This window comes from Pelodiscus sinensis, chromosome 13 (genome assembly GCF_049634645.1).
Source record: "Pelodiscus sinensis isolate JC-2024 chromosome 13, ASM4963464v1, whole genome shotgun sequence".
Lineage (NCBI taxonomy): Eukaryota > Metazoa > Chordata > Testudines > Trionychidae > Pelodiscus > Pelodiscus sinensis.
This window is the reverse complement of record NC_134723.1, coordinates 24,006,429-24,023,095: the sequence shown is the minus strand read 5'-3', so window position 1 is coordinate 24,023,095 and position 16,667 is coordinate 24,006,429. Positions and strand designations below refer to the sequence as shown.

At 43.9% G+C, this 16,667-nt stretch overlaps 1 protein-coding gene across 10 annotated transcripts in view; it reads right to left on the bottom strand.

The window, feature by feature from the left end:
• ARHGEF9 (Cdc42 guanine nucleotide exchange factor 9) overlaps positions 1–16,667 on the bottom strand; it is a 419,582-nt gene that overhangs the window by 106,345 nt on the left and 296,570 nt on the right. The window lies entirely within an intron of this gene.

Here is a 16,667-nt window from a genome sequence, read left to right as displayed (position 1 = left end):
TTTGCAGGATTTGTTTTCCCCTATTCCTTGAGCTGACAATCCTCTAAGTCAGGGGTGAGGAACCTTAGGATTGGAGGCTGGATACAACTCCCAACTTGCCAGATCTGGCCTCCGATGTTCAGGGCTCCCCCCAAGAACAGGGGGGCCTGTTCTGGTACTTCAGCCCCCCTACCTCTGTGGGACTGGAGCACACAGAATCTACTAACCTGGTCCCCTCAAGGCTGTGGTGTACAAGGGGAATGTCTCTCACTTGTGTGCAGTCCCTGAATAATTTTTTTGTGGGTCAGCAGCCCGACCCAAAAAAGGTTTCCCACCCCTGTTCTAAGAAGTCAAGTTTCATATGTTGTGAAAAATATCCGTGGGCATCCAACTCTTCAGTTATCAGACTTAGTTGTGCACAGAAACAAAATCTAGATCAAGCTTGATACTTAATGCTTTTATCTTCAAAGCATACTATAAGCACTGACTGTTCTCCCCATCAGCATGAGGTATGGTATGATTAGTTACACCCCGTTTTACAAATGAGTAAATTGAGGCAGCGAGGTTACATGACATTCCCCAGGCCACAAAAGGAGTGAGTTTCAGAGAACAGCTCTGAACTCAGGAGTCACTCATTCCATGTCCTGTGCCCAAAACCCGTTGGACTGCACCTCTGCCTTTTCCATCAAACCAGTAGATTGCTTATAATTTGCAATTTCTCCCAGCGATTTTGTCAGGTTCCAGCATTTTCCAAGTGACACCCAGCTTTGGGGGACTAGTAGCAGAAAACACATTAAGTACTTGCTACTAAAAGTGACAATTTACTTGTCCTCTAGTCCAGAGACAAGTGAAGAAAAATATTCTGTCTACAAATTTCTATTTTACAGCTCTTTCTGGAACGCTCAGTAAATGAATCAAAAACAGTCTCCTTATACTCTCACTACAGAGACAGCTTGATAAGGGGACCTATTTATCCAGATGCCTTAATGGACTAGCACGGAATGTAATCTACCCACTGTTATGTATTTAGCTTCCACCCAGATGTCATAGCCTAGGCATTGGTGCAGAGCTCATTGTGCAAGGTGCAGGTCCAGCGGAACTTAATGGGCATTGATAACACTTCACAGGAGGTGCTCAGCATGTCAGAACACTGGGCTCTATACAAGTATTATGGTAGTTTGGCAAGAATTAGTCTGGAAAAACAATGCAGGTTATGATGACCAACTCCTGAATGTAGACTCTCTACAACACCCTTATCACGGGACATGCTTGTGTGAAGTTTTTGAGATGGTCAAATCATTTTATTTGATGAATTTCTTGATATTTTCCCTAATTACTCAGTGAATGTTTTTAAACATTATTTGCACAGCTGGAACTCTAGGCTGATAATTCAACCAACCTATTTGCAAATGTGATAAATTTTGCAGTTTATTTCAAATAAACCATTTGTCCAGCTCTGGAGAGGAGACAGGTACTACAGGACTTCTTTATCACAATACACAGCATTTTTCTAACACAACTGGCCCTCACAAACACAAATCAGTTAACTCTCCAATAAACCGCTATAATAAATCAAGGTGGGAATTAGCTTCTTTGTAGATGTGGAAACCCAGGCACAGAGTTTAAGTGACATGATCCATGTCACACAAGCCAATGCTAGAGTACGAAAATGGAATCTAGGTCTCCTAACTACCAAGTTCCGTGTTTTACACACAGCCCATCTTTATGTATGTCTGTTGTTTCCACTAAAGTTTTTCATGTCAAATTAATTGTGGATAGTCTCTCTCCAGGACACATTACATGGTCCGTGTTGTGTATTTTAATTCATAATTATATTAATCATTTTTCTAGTTTAGGCCCCTCAGAAAAGTAAAATCTACCAGTTACTAATATGGCTAATACTCATGCTCAAGATATCCTAGGAATAGGACTATTGCACAAAAGGGTTTAATCTCTACCCCACCATCCATACCTTCCACTATCCCTCTGCACATGATTTTTCCTGGGCATTGGATCCAAACACACAAATATTTATTAGACTGAATTTCAGAGTGATTTGATTTTAGATTTCTCACTATGCTGCAGGGTGGAGTAACCTGAGCCTGATGTACACAGTTCTAATCCTAAGAAGCGTGCCAGCGTCAGCAGTAAATTTGCTCTTGGCCCAATGAGGGCTGCTTGCTGGACATTGCTCTTCCTTTAGCACTGAGAGCATGTGAAAGGCTCTTTCACTAGACCTCAGAGGTGAAAGAAGGTGTTTGTTGATACTCAAGGTGTAAAGAAGGTCCAAATACTTTCACTTTTTACTCTTCAGTGCCACAGGACAGAACAAAGATCCCAGGTTATTTTACTGCAACTTCCTTCCTGTCCTCATTCTGAGACTCGAGCTAAGGAATGGGAATCCCATTGGACAGAATCCAGGGAGGGTGGCTGTACCTTCTAGAACCCAAATAAGGCACAATCTAAAACAAAAGGGACTGAGTTTGGATGGCAGGATTCAGGCTCCAGCCAACACATACGTTGCACTCACTGAAAAAATGTCATGACCAAAAAAAGAAAAGTCCAATTCCCTTCTCTGGTTCATGTTGCGAGAAATCAGGCTACATCTGTAAGGCCACCTGACTAACACAAGGCAGGGTTAGAGAAATGGAGTTTGACATCTGCAGCAGAAACCACAGATGATGAACTAGAGACCAGTCAGAATCAAATTATATTAAATCTTTGGAACTTCAGATCTAGAGTCAAACACGCCAGATTCATCTTATATTTCCAGTTCACTTTTGTTCAGTCTCTTTCAACATTTGTGATGACCATACTTGCTTTGGTGATTCTGTCTACTTTCAGTTTGTTTTTATGGGAAGCAATCCCATTCCAGGCACATCCCATTTTCCTGGCACAACTAAACCCTTATGTTGATTTAAGTTATGATCAGAGGAAGCTAAATACCAAATTTGGTGGGCTTAGCTCTTCCTGTTTAGGAGGTATTCTTGATCAAACAGACAGGCAAACACACAAACTCCTTAAAATATATAGTAGGCAATATGAGCAAGGCTGTTCTCGTGGCAAATCAAACCAGGACAATGGCAGTAAGTACCAGAAGTCTCATGAGAAATCCTGATCTGACCAGATTTTCAGCCCAACAAGGGTTGGATGAGTTTGCAGTGGCAGCTGAACTTTGAGATCCCTTTTTAAATCAATTTTTCCAAATGGAGTGGAGCCTGAATAAAACCTCGGACTTGAATGGGTGCTGGGAAAGTAGAATCTGGATTCATGTGTTATGGCATGGGCCCAAAGCTGCTTCTAGTTTCTTAAAGTTCACTCATCACGTACATAACCAATAACAGTGTGCAACAGAGACAAACTATGGGAGCAAGTACTTTTCCAGCCATGGAAACACAGATGATGATCATTTGCTTTTGTTTCTGACGCATAATGAATTCAGCAACCACTGTAGACCAAAGTCTTGGGTCCTATTAAAATCAATTCTACCTGTCAGTTCCTTGTTTTGAACTGAAGAGCCCCAAAGCACAGAAACTACTTGGTGTAAATGACTTCTTCCCCTGAGTGATCTCTCTGTGCAATGACAGCAGAAGGCAAAGGGCTTAGAGCAGAATTCATTTCTTACTAGTATTCATTTCTTATTAGAAGCTTCAGGTTTAATTTTTACTGTTTCATTTTCACCATGCTTCAGGGCTTAAACCAACCACTAGCTGCCTGTGATTAGGCAACAACTTCCCTTGTGAACAGGTTATAAGTGCTCATATACAACAGAGGGATTCAGACACTGTGGTAATGACCATGGTATAAGAATCTGGTGAGAACAGAAGAACTGTCTATTTCAGGGCTCATTCTATCTTCCTATCAAGCAACTGGTACTGACTACTTCCAGAAATGGGATTCTGAATTAGATAAACCATTGATCTGATCCAGCCTGACTGTTCCTTAGTTACATTTCATCCAACAAAGAATCCAGTGAAAAGAAAAAGAGCATCACTCTAAAATCCACAACTGACGTGCTTCTGGAAAATATACCAACAACACTTGGTATCTCAAGTAAAAACTTGATAACTTACTTCAGCTACCCCAGACTAACACGGCTACATTTATATCACGTGGTATCTCCACATTATTAGAATATTATTAGTCTGTAGCTTGTATAGCACCTTTCATGGCAGGATCCCAAAGCACTATTTAAATGTAACCCCCAAGGAGATTACTTGGATTCCCGGGGCTTTGTCTGCTGGCAGCTCAGGGAGAGGCACTCTGAGTTTGCCTTGGCTCCCCCTCCCTACCAGGGCCAGAGTCTGCCCGGCAACCCACAGGGAGTGAGATGCCCCTCCCAGGGGGAAGGAGAGACCATTGTTGGAGGAGTCTGGAGCCAGCCAGGAAAAGGGGGAGGACTGAGTGTGTGGGAGCTAGTAAGCCCCAGGCCTGCATGCAGGGTTCCCCCTGAGAGCTAGCCTCTAGGGACCTGAAGGCAGGATCCCTCAGCTGGGTTTATGTCTCCACTGTTGATTCCCAGTTGTGGAGTTTGCTGGGAGGCTTCCCCAGCCAGGCGGAGTTGGCTCTCCAGCTCCCTGGGTGAGAGAGTCACTGCATGGTCAGCTGGGCTCTAGCAGCAAGTTCAGGGCTGCTGCCTGCTGTGTGGGTCTGGAGGCTGGCCTGGGAGGCTATAGTTTTGAATTTTGGTGCAGTTGTGTGGTCTGCATCTTGAGCCCTGCACCCCTTCACGGTGAGGGGAAATTCTGGGACCGAAGCAGCCTGGTTCCTGCTTGAAGAGGACCCCTGTGAGAAGAGAGCAGCCCCTTTGCAGAGACTGAGTCATCTCTCAACCTGAGGCTCATTCATGGAGTGTGTGAGTGCACCAATTTTTAGTTAGTAAGTCAGGGAATTTGTTTGGGGATTTTATTACCTGCAGCCTATTAAACTGTGGAGGGATTTGCTGCCTTCTCCCATTTGTGAGTCCTTTGGGCTGTACTGGACCTAGTCAGCCCCACTGCTAAACCTCTGCAGAGAAGGATTGTGTGGTCAACAGTCATCAAGGGCCCCAACAAAGTACGCGTACCAACGGGACACTAACTTCACAGTTGCAGGGCACCGGTGACCCTAAAAATAATGTTTTACCCTGTTCTGTTATAATTGTCTCCTGTTTAATATAATTGTGTTTATTATAGTGTATGTGTTTGTGTTATTTTCTGGGAGTCTCCAACTATCTGGCGAATACGTGGGGATTATCCTGGGCTAGAATTTTCCTCCCAAGCTGCCCTGGCAACCCTGCTAGGAAGGAGTGAGGGGGGTGGAGGCACCGCCAAGTACATCAATCAGAAAGAATAAAATTGAGTAGGTGGCGGGATCCAGAAGAACCCAGACCTATCCATCCGAACCTGAAAGGAGATTGGCTCTAAAAGAAGGTAACCAGGTGGAGAGGGGGCGCTACATAAATATCCAGTAATTTAGATTGACAATATCCCATATGATATAAGTGAGACCTAATATACCCATTTCACTGGTGGGGAACTAACTCAGCATAAGGAAGTTAATAATTTCCCCAAGGAGTCAGTGGTGGAACTCCAAAGGGAAGACAAGAACCCCAACTCCCCACTGCAGATGAATATACCTTGTCTTATGGGTCAGCACTGGGGCATTAGGAATTGCTGTCACCCTAGGCAGTGCTTTACTTTTCCATAGACTAAAAGATATCCCATCTGGACCATCCCCCAGTGATCAGTTCAGAGCTATTCCTATGGGATATTTTCTAGTATTGTCTCCAATCTGTCCTAAGCAAGTCATGAGGCTTTGCTCCCTTCTTTGGGAACGCTTATGCTGAACGCTTATGATTGGTCCCATCATGAGGCCGCTTTTTCTGATATTCAGCCTATTTATGTAGCATTAATTTTATCCCGTTACACGAACCTGAGAGAATTTGTTAGTAAATCTGCAGACTAGCAACCAGATTGGTTGGTGAATGGGAGAACAACGAGTGACCTAGAGAGTGAATAAACAGATGAGAACGTGTAAGTTCTAAGAGCCACCTGTAGGGTTGCCAGGTGTCTGGTATTGTACGGGACAGTCCAGTATTTGTGCGCCCTGTCCGGTAAAAAAAAACCCAGACAATACCGAACATGTGCAATGTCCGGTATTTTCTGATTTTTACAGCTGCATACCAGCCGGAAGCCTGCCGTGGGCGGGGGAGCGGCTGGGAGTCCCAGCTGGGAGGCGGGGCCGCAATTGCTGCTAGGAGCCTTCAGTCGGTTGAGAGTGAGGAGGAGGGGAAGCCTCCTCATCGCTTGTGTATTGCCGGGAGCCTGCACGGGACAGGCAGCAAGTGCCCAGGTCAGTCCCACTCCCCGCCGACAAATGTGCTTCCCCCACCCCTCCCGGTCGGCCGGTTCTCCTCCACTTCTCCTCCTGATCTTCCCCGGCCAGGCACCCTGCACCTCTCCCCTGCTCTGCTTCCCACTGGCCCGTTCCTCTTTCTGATCTCCCCTAGCCAGCGCCGCTGCACCCCCCACCCACCAACTGTGCTTCCTGCTCCCCCTTCCTCCCGACCACACTCCCGGCCCCCGATCCCCCCAGCTGTGCTTCCCACCCCCCCTTACTCCCGGCCAGCCCCGCCCCCCAGGACCATCCCTACTTCCTGTTGGCATCCCCATCTTTCCCGGCCAGCCCGGTTGCCTCCCCCCCCCCCCCGTTAGCTGTTTCCAGGCCCCCTCACTTCCCAGCTAGCTCCCCCCCCCCCGCTTTTTTTTCCCCAGTGGGTTTTTTTTGCGGAGGGGGGGGCGGGTGTTCGGTATTTTTGTTTCAGCCATCTGGCAACACTAGCATCCTGGGGTTCAGCACCTATTGCTTTAGGGCACAATCTAACTCTCATAATGGTTAAGGGGAGCCCAGCAACTTCACTGGGGGTATAGAATGGGCCATTACACTGAAGGTCTTGAATGCAGGGATCACATACAATGAATGAAAAAACAGATGGGCATTCTGCTAAGTGGAACCCCCCTGCAGTCTCTAGGTATGTGCTGATAGCAATCACAAGTTGTAATATTAACCAGTGCATACAATGCTTTGTCATTGGGGTTGCCTACAACCCCCACTGTCTTAACAGTAGTTCAGTATCAAAATCACATCCCCAACACACAGTGTGAGACACTTCCTGCCCCAAAAAACTTTCCATCTAAATAAGCAAGAAAGGTCAGAGGTGTGAGGGGGAGCAGAGGAAAAGAAGGGTGGTGGAGCCAAGTCATAATACAGCAGATTGGTGGCTCAGTCGGGAGTAGAGCCCACATTTCTCGAGTGCCTAATCAGTTGGACCACACTGCCTCTCATTATAGCTCACTGTTCTGATCTAGCTTTCAGGACACAACAGAGCCATCAAAATAGGTATTTCATTACATTAAGGAGGCTGTCAAAAGAAAAAAAAAACCCCATCAGCCTTAAAAACAGTAGCAACACCACTATTCAAAGTGCTAATAGTTAGCCTGATCTCCCAACAATATCAGAACTGTAAAACCATGGCTGAGCTCACCCAGCTAGGATTATAAAGAATAGTGAATTCCCCTTGATGAGCAAACCTTGCTTTATTTCTTTTTATTAAAGCTCTCTGAAGACCATAGCCAAAGAGGAGAGAGAGAGAGATTATCATTAAAGTTAAGGCAAAAACTTGCAAGAAAAATAAAAGGAATTCAAACACGGTAGGTAGCTCTGCACTGTGCAAGTTCCCTCTGTCTGTGGCTTGGTGTTGCTGCTCTGGGATAAAATAACTGCCCCTCCCACCAAGATAAACCCAGGACTAGGGAATGAAAGTCAGCAAACGAGGATTGAAAAGGAATACTAGTTCACCATCCTAAGAGAAAGTTGTATTATATGATAGAATTGTCTTCCAGCCCTATTATTTGACCAATTTAAAACTGTACTAAAGATCATACTATAAGAAACTACTCTATGTGGTCATAGAAGGGAGAGTTATATGGAAAAGACGGCCTGTTAGGACTTCCTATGATGATACACATTCCACATAACTTGTCCATCCTAAGCATAACTGTTTGGATCTGTACCGATAGGTATTTGACTCTGTATCTATTGTATACGTACCCAGCATCTGTTGACCAAAATTGAGGCAGGATCAGACACCTTGGATTTTTGAATGTACCCAACTACAGTATTCTCTGGGTGCTGGGTTTCCAATCTTTTCCAGACAGCCTAGAATTTAAAACTTCTGGCCCAGAGCATGCTGCCTCTCTTCAAAGGGACCTTGTTCTAATTCTGCTTTACAGATGTGACGACTGGGAGAAGGACATGGGAAATGTGTGAACCTCACACTGAGTTTTCCTTTATTTCGTGATTTTCAGTTAAGGGCTCATATCTGTTGCTTCCCCACAAATACCCTTTCCTTCTTATTTCCAACTGAACAACTTCATATAAATCTATTTCCAGATCCCTAGTGGAGCAGCTAAGTGTGAAGCACACATTTTAGTTGGTAATATCAGCCATTGCTGCAAAGCTGGTGAGCATTTACTGCTACAGTTGGATTGGCACTAATTGGTCTCTATGATGGCAGTCTCAAAAGAGAAGCTAAGGATTGACTGCACCTTGGAGACCAAAACACACATGCCAAACTAGTGTAGGAGAAATTCTTCCAGGTTAGTCTCTTCCGAGCAGGGTTGTGACACACTGATGGGGAAGCATCCCCAATTGTTAGGTATTTTGTCCCCAGAGCTTTCAATCAAGAATCTTTCACCAACATTAGATTCACATATAAAAAGAATTAAACTAACTATTCTGTGAAATGAGGGGGGAAAACCACCAAAGATTGCTGCCATCTAAAAAGCTATGACACCCTTAATCAAGGGAAAGTAGAGCAAAAAGGGGCGGTTGTTCAACCTCACCTTTATGGAAAAGTCCTATAATCTTTGACAGGGACCAACCAAATAAGGCGCTCTAGAATTTACTTTAAACACCTGCAGAATTCTGAGAGAATGATCTCCTGTCTCGAGGTAAGTTGAACAATTCTGTAGAAGAGATACAATTCTCCATTAGGCCTTTTACCTGTGTACCAGTGCAGTTATACAGGCACAGTATAATCTCCAGGTGGGCAGTTAGTTTGTTGTAAGAGTGGCTTGATAAACTAAATCACCAAAAAAAAAAGTGCATTCTTATACCAAAAAGAGTGTGTCCACTTGGCAGGGTATACAGAGATAGCCTTATTGATTTAAATTCACATCTTTGATTATACCAAAAAAATCTTTTCTACGTAGATATGGTCAAACACTCAATAGGATGGTGCAAAGGAGCTCTAAAATGGCTATAATTTTGTATTACATTCTATAGGGCTTTTCTATGAGGGCAGTATCTGAAAGTCAGACATTCTTTAGCCATACAGGCTGCTGGCATTCAGGAAGGAGAAATCATTATTCAAGGTAAACTCAACACACTCAGAAACATAAGTGATCCTGTTAGACACTGCCAGTCAAATGAGGATACCACAGTTTGATTCATATGCTCCCATGAGAAAGATCTCCCCCACTCTCTTGTTGCATAGTCCTCCAGCACTTTAATTGCATTGTTCCCTCACGTGTAGTAACATTTACAACACAGATTGATGGCACAGTTAATCAGAAGACCATTTGTTGCAATAACAATGCTGTCATCTCAAAGGCTTCCCAAGGAGAGCATTTATAACTCTATGGCGGTATAGTCATACATTACCATCACCAAAGCAACTATACAGCACAATCACCAGACTGACCTGATGGGAGGTTCACCTGAGCTCCACATACTGCCAAAACCACAAGCAACGTGTTTCAGTCTGACATTTTTTCTGGTGTTAACGATGAAGCTATACTAGGAACAAATAAGAGAATGTTGCCCAAACCAGGGATGTAAAAATGCATTTAAAAATGTAACCGAGTAACTGCCAAAAATCTTAGCAGTTACACGGTTACACATACTGCGGGCTCTGCAGAATAAAGCTTAAATAAGCTTTATACTTCAAAGCTGCCTCCCTGGAAGCAGGGCTGGCAAGGGCTGCTACTAGCACTGCTCTCCAGGAGGCAGCTTTGCTGCAGGCTCGGCAGCTGGCTTCCTGGGAGCGGGACGGCAACCCCTGCTGGACCTGCTCCCCGGGAGCCAACGTGTAACTTGCGGGGGCTTGAAGGGTGGATTGCCCAGCCATGGACAGGGGCTTCTCTGTGGGCTTGTGGGGCTGGAGCAGCCTCCTGCCAAGATCGGGCGAGGGAGCTGCTTGCCCCTACTGGTTAACTGATTAACCTTTTACATCCCAAGCCCAAACTAATCACTATATAATTTAGCTCTTGTTTAATTTTCCCATTATCTCTTTGAGTTATTTATTTCTTTGTAAATCTCTCAGCAGAAAATATAGGAACTGAATAGAGCTAAATCATTCATAACTCCAGTAGGAGGGCATTTCCACTTGATTTGCTTATACTCCAAAGAGGTGCAATCACACAAAGGTTAAGCATGAGGCAGAAAAAAAATCCCTTTTTGCATTCAAGCCCTTTGATGAATTTGACTAATGGACAGATTTCAGCTGAAAGGGCCTGACAGGGATAACAGAGCCTCTGATACCCCTGGCTGCTCAGTTGCTAGTGCATTTGACGGGAAGCTTTATATAGCTGAGAGTCAGTATAGACTTGAGAGTTAATTTACAGTGAGTAACTTTCTTCTTTGTTGACTTGGTTTTCTTGAAGACAGAGCCTGACACCAGAGAAATTAACTGCTTTCATACTTGGTACATTAGTAGACTCAGGGGTACAGTACTGCTTACTTTCATTTGATGAGTCTATGCAGCTCTCATTAATACTAATGGCAGCAACACAGAGATATAAACACACTTAGAGAAGAGAAAATGCCTCAAAAGTCAAAGAAGTAATAAAGTAAAAAGGGCTGCCATTGAGACTGACTTACCCCTATACAACATTGGCCAATTTAGGTTTTAACTGGCTCTGGAGCACTGACAAATACTCTACTCCAGTCGTGTTCATGTTGCCATCATTGCTTTTCAGTCCCTTTTTGTGCACTGAGGGTGCATTCAGGCCCCCCTCTGTGGTGACATAGCTACTTGCACACACAGTAATTCCAAGTAGCTACAAAACATAAACTTTACCTTGTGAGATCCTGCACCTCAGAGCTTGAACTGCTCAGGGACTGGCACCATCTGTCTCCAAAAGAGGTCAACCCAGACCCCAAACACTGGTTCTGATTCAGTAAATCTCTACGTCCCAGGTATCTAAACAAAAGACTGGGATTACCCACATGCTTACAGTTAAGTATGCAGACATACTTGGATGAATCAGAGCCTTGCTGAGAAACACTCCTGTAAACATGTGGCCAAAGAGTGCCCAGATTTATGCCCAGTATAATCTCATCGATTTCTGTGAAGCTGCACGGGGGGATGGTCAGTCAAGGGGGTAAGTCAACATGGAATTTGGTGCAGTATTATTGAAATGATACAAAATAAATGTTTAAATGTTAATGGAATGTCAGTCCAGTCTTTGCAAGCTCCCTCTCCCACCGTGATAATGAAATGCTGTTGCAGATAACATCAGAAGGGTCAGGTACTGACCACCACAGGATACTGGAGTAGATTGATAAAGGAATGACAAACCTTTGCTTATGTAACATTTCACTGAAAGAGCCATCCTTCTGTGAAAATGTAGAGAAATAGGGGACTCCCCTAGGGATCTGGCTAGCTGAACACATCTCGTAATTACAGAAAGTTAATACGAGCAACCAAACATAAGAACATAAGAACGGCCATACTGGGTGAGACCAAATATCCATCTATCCCAGTATCCTGTCTTCTGACAGTGGCCAATGCCAGATGTCCTCAGAGGGAGTGAACAGAAACAGGTAATCACCAAGTGATCCCTCTTCTGTCATCCACTTCCAGCCCAAGACAAACAAAAGATAGGGACAAACAACATTCCTACCCATTTTGGCTAATAAGTATTGATGAACTCCACCTTGGTAAGAGTCCATCATGGTAAGGCAACAGTACGTAGAAAAAAAAATTCTTCCTCATCCCAAACCCCTAGTTCTCTGTTACTAGAGATAAAAAAGAATCGTCATTAGCTGTCAACAGTATAGTATGTATGACACACAGCTAAGCAGTTCTGATTCCATCCTGTAGAGAGTACTGGAAGACACACACAAACTCACCAAGACAGCAGTCACATAGATCAACAATTGCTGTCACCAAATAAACTGCAGCAACTCAATTATCTGGAATACAATTTTATAAAATAAAACAAAGGGAACTAAACAAATGAAAGCAAAAGAAAACAAATTCCCTGTGATAGAAAAGCTGGCAACCTTCTGTGAGATCACGAAGGGTGGTTAATTCCAGGGTAGAGAGGTTAGCTGGAAAAGCCCACCCACCATTTCTGCATAGTTTAGACCAAGAAATGGACAGCAAGCACCTCTCAGATGACATTAATTGCTACAGTATATTTTAAACAGAGCTTTGTAAGGATGTCAAGAGGGACAGATTGCATCATGTCACTGCATAGGTCAGGCCCAAGGTATATTAAAGAACACTACACAATTTCTGCACATTCGTTTCACACCAAGGATGAAATACAAAATGCTTTAAAATATTGATATTTTTAGTACAGTGATAGGACTGGCAGTGTATGAGCAGCAACTGTAATTAGCACAAATTGCAGCTCAGGACAAATACAAGTTCAGATGAATGAATTACACAGAGACTCCTTATCACTGCTCTGGTCTCTTGATTTCTTAGGATCAATCACTCTGCAGTTTACTTCTGAAAATCAGGTGGTAGCTCATTTGCAGAATGACACCACAATTTCCTGACAGCTTTGCAGACTCTGTGCCTACTTAGGAGCGGCCTATACTTTAATTAGATGTAATCCTGGAGGAAGTGGTAGGTTCAGGTAAAGATACACCCTTCCACAAGTCACCTGGGGTTTCTGATGACTCTGCAGAGTCCGTAATAAACCCTCACCAGCCCAATGGGAAGCTGAGCCTGCCATACTGCCCCTTTCCAAGTTCAGAAACAACCAGTGATAATTCCATTGTTGCCTCCCAGCAGCAAAAGAGCAGGACAAATGCCCCGTAGAAAATGGTTTGAGACAGGATCAAGCCCCCAAATTCCAATCCTTCCAACTAATCTTCAAGAGTGTTTGGACCTTTGCCCATAACTCAGCATTACAGCATCTGGGCCCAAAAGCCAATGGCATACTTAGTACAACATAAACTAAACCTATAACACACTATCAGGCTACCTCTACACTACAATTTTTTGCATAAAAAACGGCAGTGTGTCCACAACTCAAGCGCGCTTTTGCACAAGTAAATTAACAGAAGAGAAGGCTTTTGGTGGTACAGTTATTCCTCTCCCCACAAGGAATAACTCCTTTTTGCACAAGAGTTCTTGCGCAAAAAGGCAAGTATGGATGCTCCACAGGGGTTTCTTGTTCAAGAAACTCTTATCTGAAAAAGCACAGGTGCTCTGATGGCCATTCTGTGAATGCAGTGTGGACACTCTGTTGTGCAAGAATACATTGCTTTTGCAATGCTCTTTGAGGTCTGGACGTGCTTTTGTGTGAGAAGTTTTTGCGGAAGAACTCTTCTGCAAAAGGCTTATTGGACTAAAACCCTGCAGTGTAGACGAAGCCTTAGAAAAAATACATGGGTGATATGTCTAAGTGAGTCACCATATGGAGCACGCAATAAATAAATCATCCCAATACTCGGCAGACAGAATTCAAATCTTCACAACTCCTGGATATTGCTTTTACACAGCACCTTTCATCCATTTCAGCTCCCCAGAGAGCAAAGAGGCAGTTATATAAAGGAGATTCTTCACTGAGCCTGCTGAAAGAGAGTGTGATGCTTCCAAACTGACTAGACTACACAGAGTCTGTGCTATTTAGCATCATCTCCTAGAGTGCCTCCTAAATCCTGGCCTGGATTAAGCAGTCATACAATAGATTGCTAACTAAACTACATCACCCAAAAGCACCTTCCATACCACAAGGCAATTCTGCTTTGGCCAGCATTCTGGCAGTACAATGTAATTCATGCCCATTTTAAAGCTATTTTAAAATGCAAGTTATAAACTATCCCAACTGTAATGTCATGGGTAGAGAAGGGCGAGAGTTTTATCTCTAATACCCACCGATTGTATGCATGCTGGGCCTTACAGCTATGAAGGAGCTAGATCCTGTTCCAGTTGAAAAGCCCACCAAAACTCCCATTAACTTCAAAGATGCATGGACAGTCCCTATAAATGGAATGAAACTCCCTCTCCAAAGAAAGAGAAAACTCCGCCAGCCTCCCAAAGAACCTTGTCATGTTCCTTCCAGCTTCTCGCTGGATACCACAGGTCAACAATGCTCAGATTTTCAAGGCATCACCTCAGTAACAACAGGACAGCAAATGAAGTAAAGCCCAGTTTCACTTTTACAGCTTTAGAATCTAATTTAACAGGCCAGATGCTCATCTGGCATAAATAAGCAGCGCTCCGTTGATTTCAGGGGAGACATGCCAAGGGATGCCAGCTAAGATTCTGACACAATATTCTGCATTCCACCTGATTCTTTCTGCATTTTCATAGCTTTCCCTACTGAAATGAATGGGCTGTCCAGCCTCTATTATGCTGTCTTGTCAGTAAAGTCACAAATGATGATGTTTAGAGGCATTTAACTCTCTCATAGATTGCCCTCAATGTGTGTAAGCTTGTTGCATGGAATAGCTAGATCAGTAATGGCATATATAGCCTTCCACTCCTAAGCTGATCTTTCCAACCAGCCTGGGTTGCTAATAACTGACAGTAACAGTCTGATGGCTGTTCAGTGATGTATGGAAAAGGCATTGGCTTGTCATAGTCTGATTCCTAAAGGACACATGCTCAATTTGCACAAAACTCCCCACTGTCACACTTGGCTCTAATTGGCTCCCTTGTTTGCTGTCTCAGCAGAGAGGCCAATGAGGGGACAGGCTCTAGAGGCAGAACCTCACTCTCAGCCCACAGGTGTCCTTCCAGTTTAGCAGTTCAGGATGTTTGCCGTGGGAGAGGGGAAGGAAGGCTTACATCACCAGTGCCCATTTTGTACCAGTCTTACAGATAAAAAACGGACTTTAACTTCCAGGGTGTGTGCATCCAGCCCCTTTTATCCACACTAAACTCATTCAAACACCCAAATATGAATGACTGTTTAGACAACAAAACAAGACAACTTAAATTACATCAGGAAAATCACAGCCGTACATGTATACAGAGTAGGGATGTAAAATCCCTTTTAATTGGTTAACTGGTGAAACGTGCTGCTTAACTGGTTAAACTGATTAAAGCAGGGATGGGCAAGGGCACTGCTCCAGCCCAGCTGCAGCTGGAGTGCCCTCCCCACCTGCTTCAGGCAGGGGCAGCTCCAGCCCAGCTGTCCATGGTGGGGCTTGAGGGGCTGGAGCAGCCTCCTGCCTGCAGTGGGCACGTAGCCGCTGCAGCCCCCACCAGTTAACAGGTTAACCTTTCACATCCCTAATAGAAAGTAACTGTTATACATCTCTGCACAATGTTTTCAGTCGGGTGCTCAGCTTGGGTAACAGCTACCCATCCATAGGAAGAGTAATAACAAACCCCCTAGTGACTGTGTAATGGTCACTGTCTTGGCCAACACCGGGATTGAAACAGAGATCTCCAGAACTAAAACCATAAGTGTCTACAGCCAGAAAGCGAGGTAAGTTCAGTGGGGCTGTAACAGACTCACATCTGCTGTTGATCAGATATAAATGGAGACACATCACACATCCTGACCAGTGGGTTACAAATGCGCCGTTGCATTCTGTTAAAGCCAGGTTGACCAAGTACCATGACTAGTTCCACTAGCTCTAAAGAGTCTTTCTTGGCCTAAGCTCTGAGACAGGACGATGTATATTAACAGCAGCAAAATACATTCTTGGAAGAGCTTATGAGTGATTTTTTAGTGACACTAACAAGGAAAAGCATCTATAAAGAAAAACATCTCGTTGTATCGGGATAAGGAGGCCATAGTGTAGCAGCTGGGCAGCAGTGGGAAATAGAAAAGTAATTTCAGATAGAATTTCTCTGAGCTTGACTCCTTTTGTACCCTCTGTCTAGTCGTATTCCTCTACCGTTGGAGTGTGCAGAAGGTAAAGAAGCTCTGCTCACTAGAGACAAAGTTTGCGCTCTGAATGGCTCATTCTTGGGATTTGGTTCTATTCTCTGTACGTATCATAGTTTCTACAAATATGTTCATTATTCATAACTGTTCAGTGAACCACATACATTTGGGAGATAAGCAGTTCAGTCACATACAAAGACTTCTGTTCTCTGATTGGATGACCTCAGGCAAGGCTTTTATGGCTTTTAGCCATTTTACACAAATGAAAGCTTCTGCCTAAATGTTCCTGTGAACAAAACACCACTGCAAAAATATCTGTGGCAAGACAAACAGGAAAGGGGTAAAAATCGTCAGACTGAAGTGCCATTCAGATTTAACTCCCAGATTTGCACTTTGTTTTCCACTATTTACCTAGCTCTATTCCTGACCAAACATAAACTCATTTTAACGAAACAATCTGATAGTGGATCTTTCAAACATATGTTATATCTTAAAATAGCAACATTATTCTATAGATAGACAGACGGACAGATCGATCGATCGATCCGAAGTAAAGGGGGA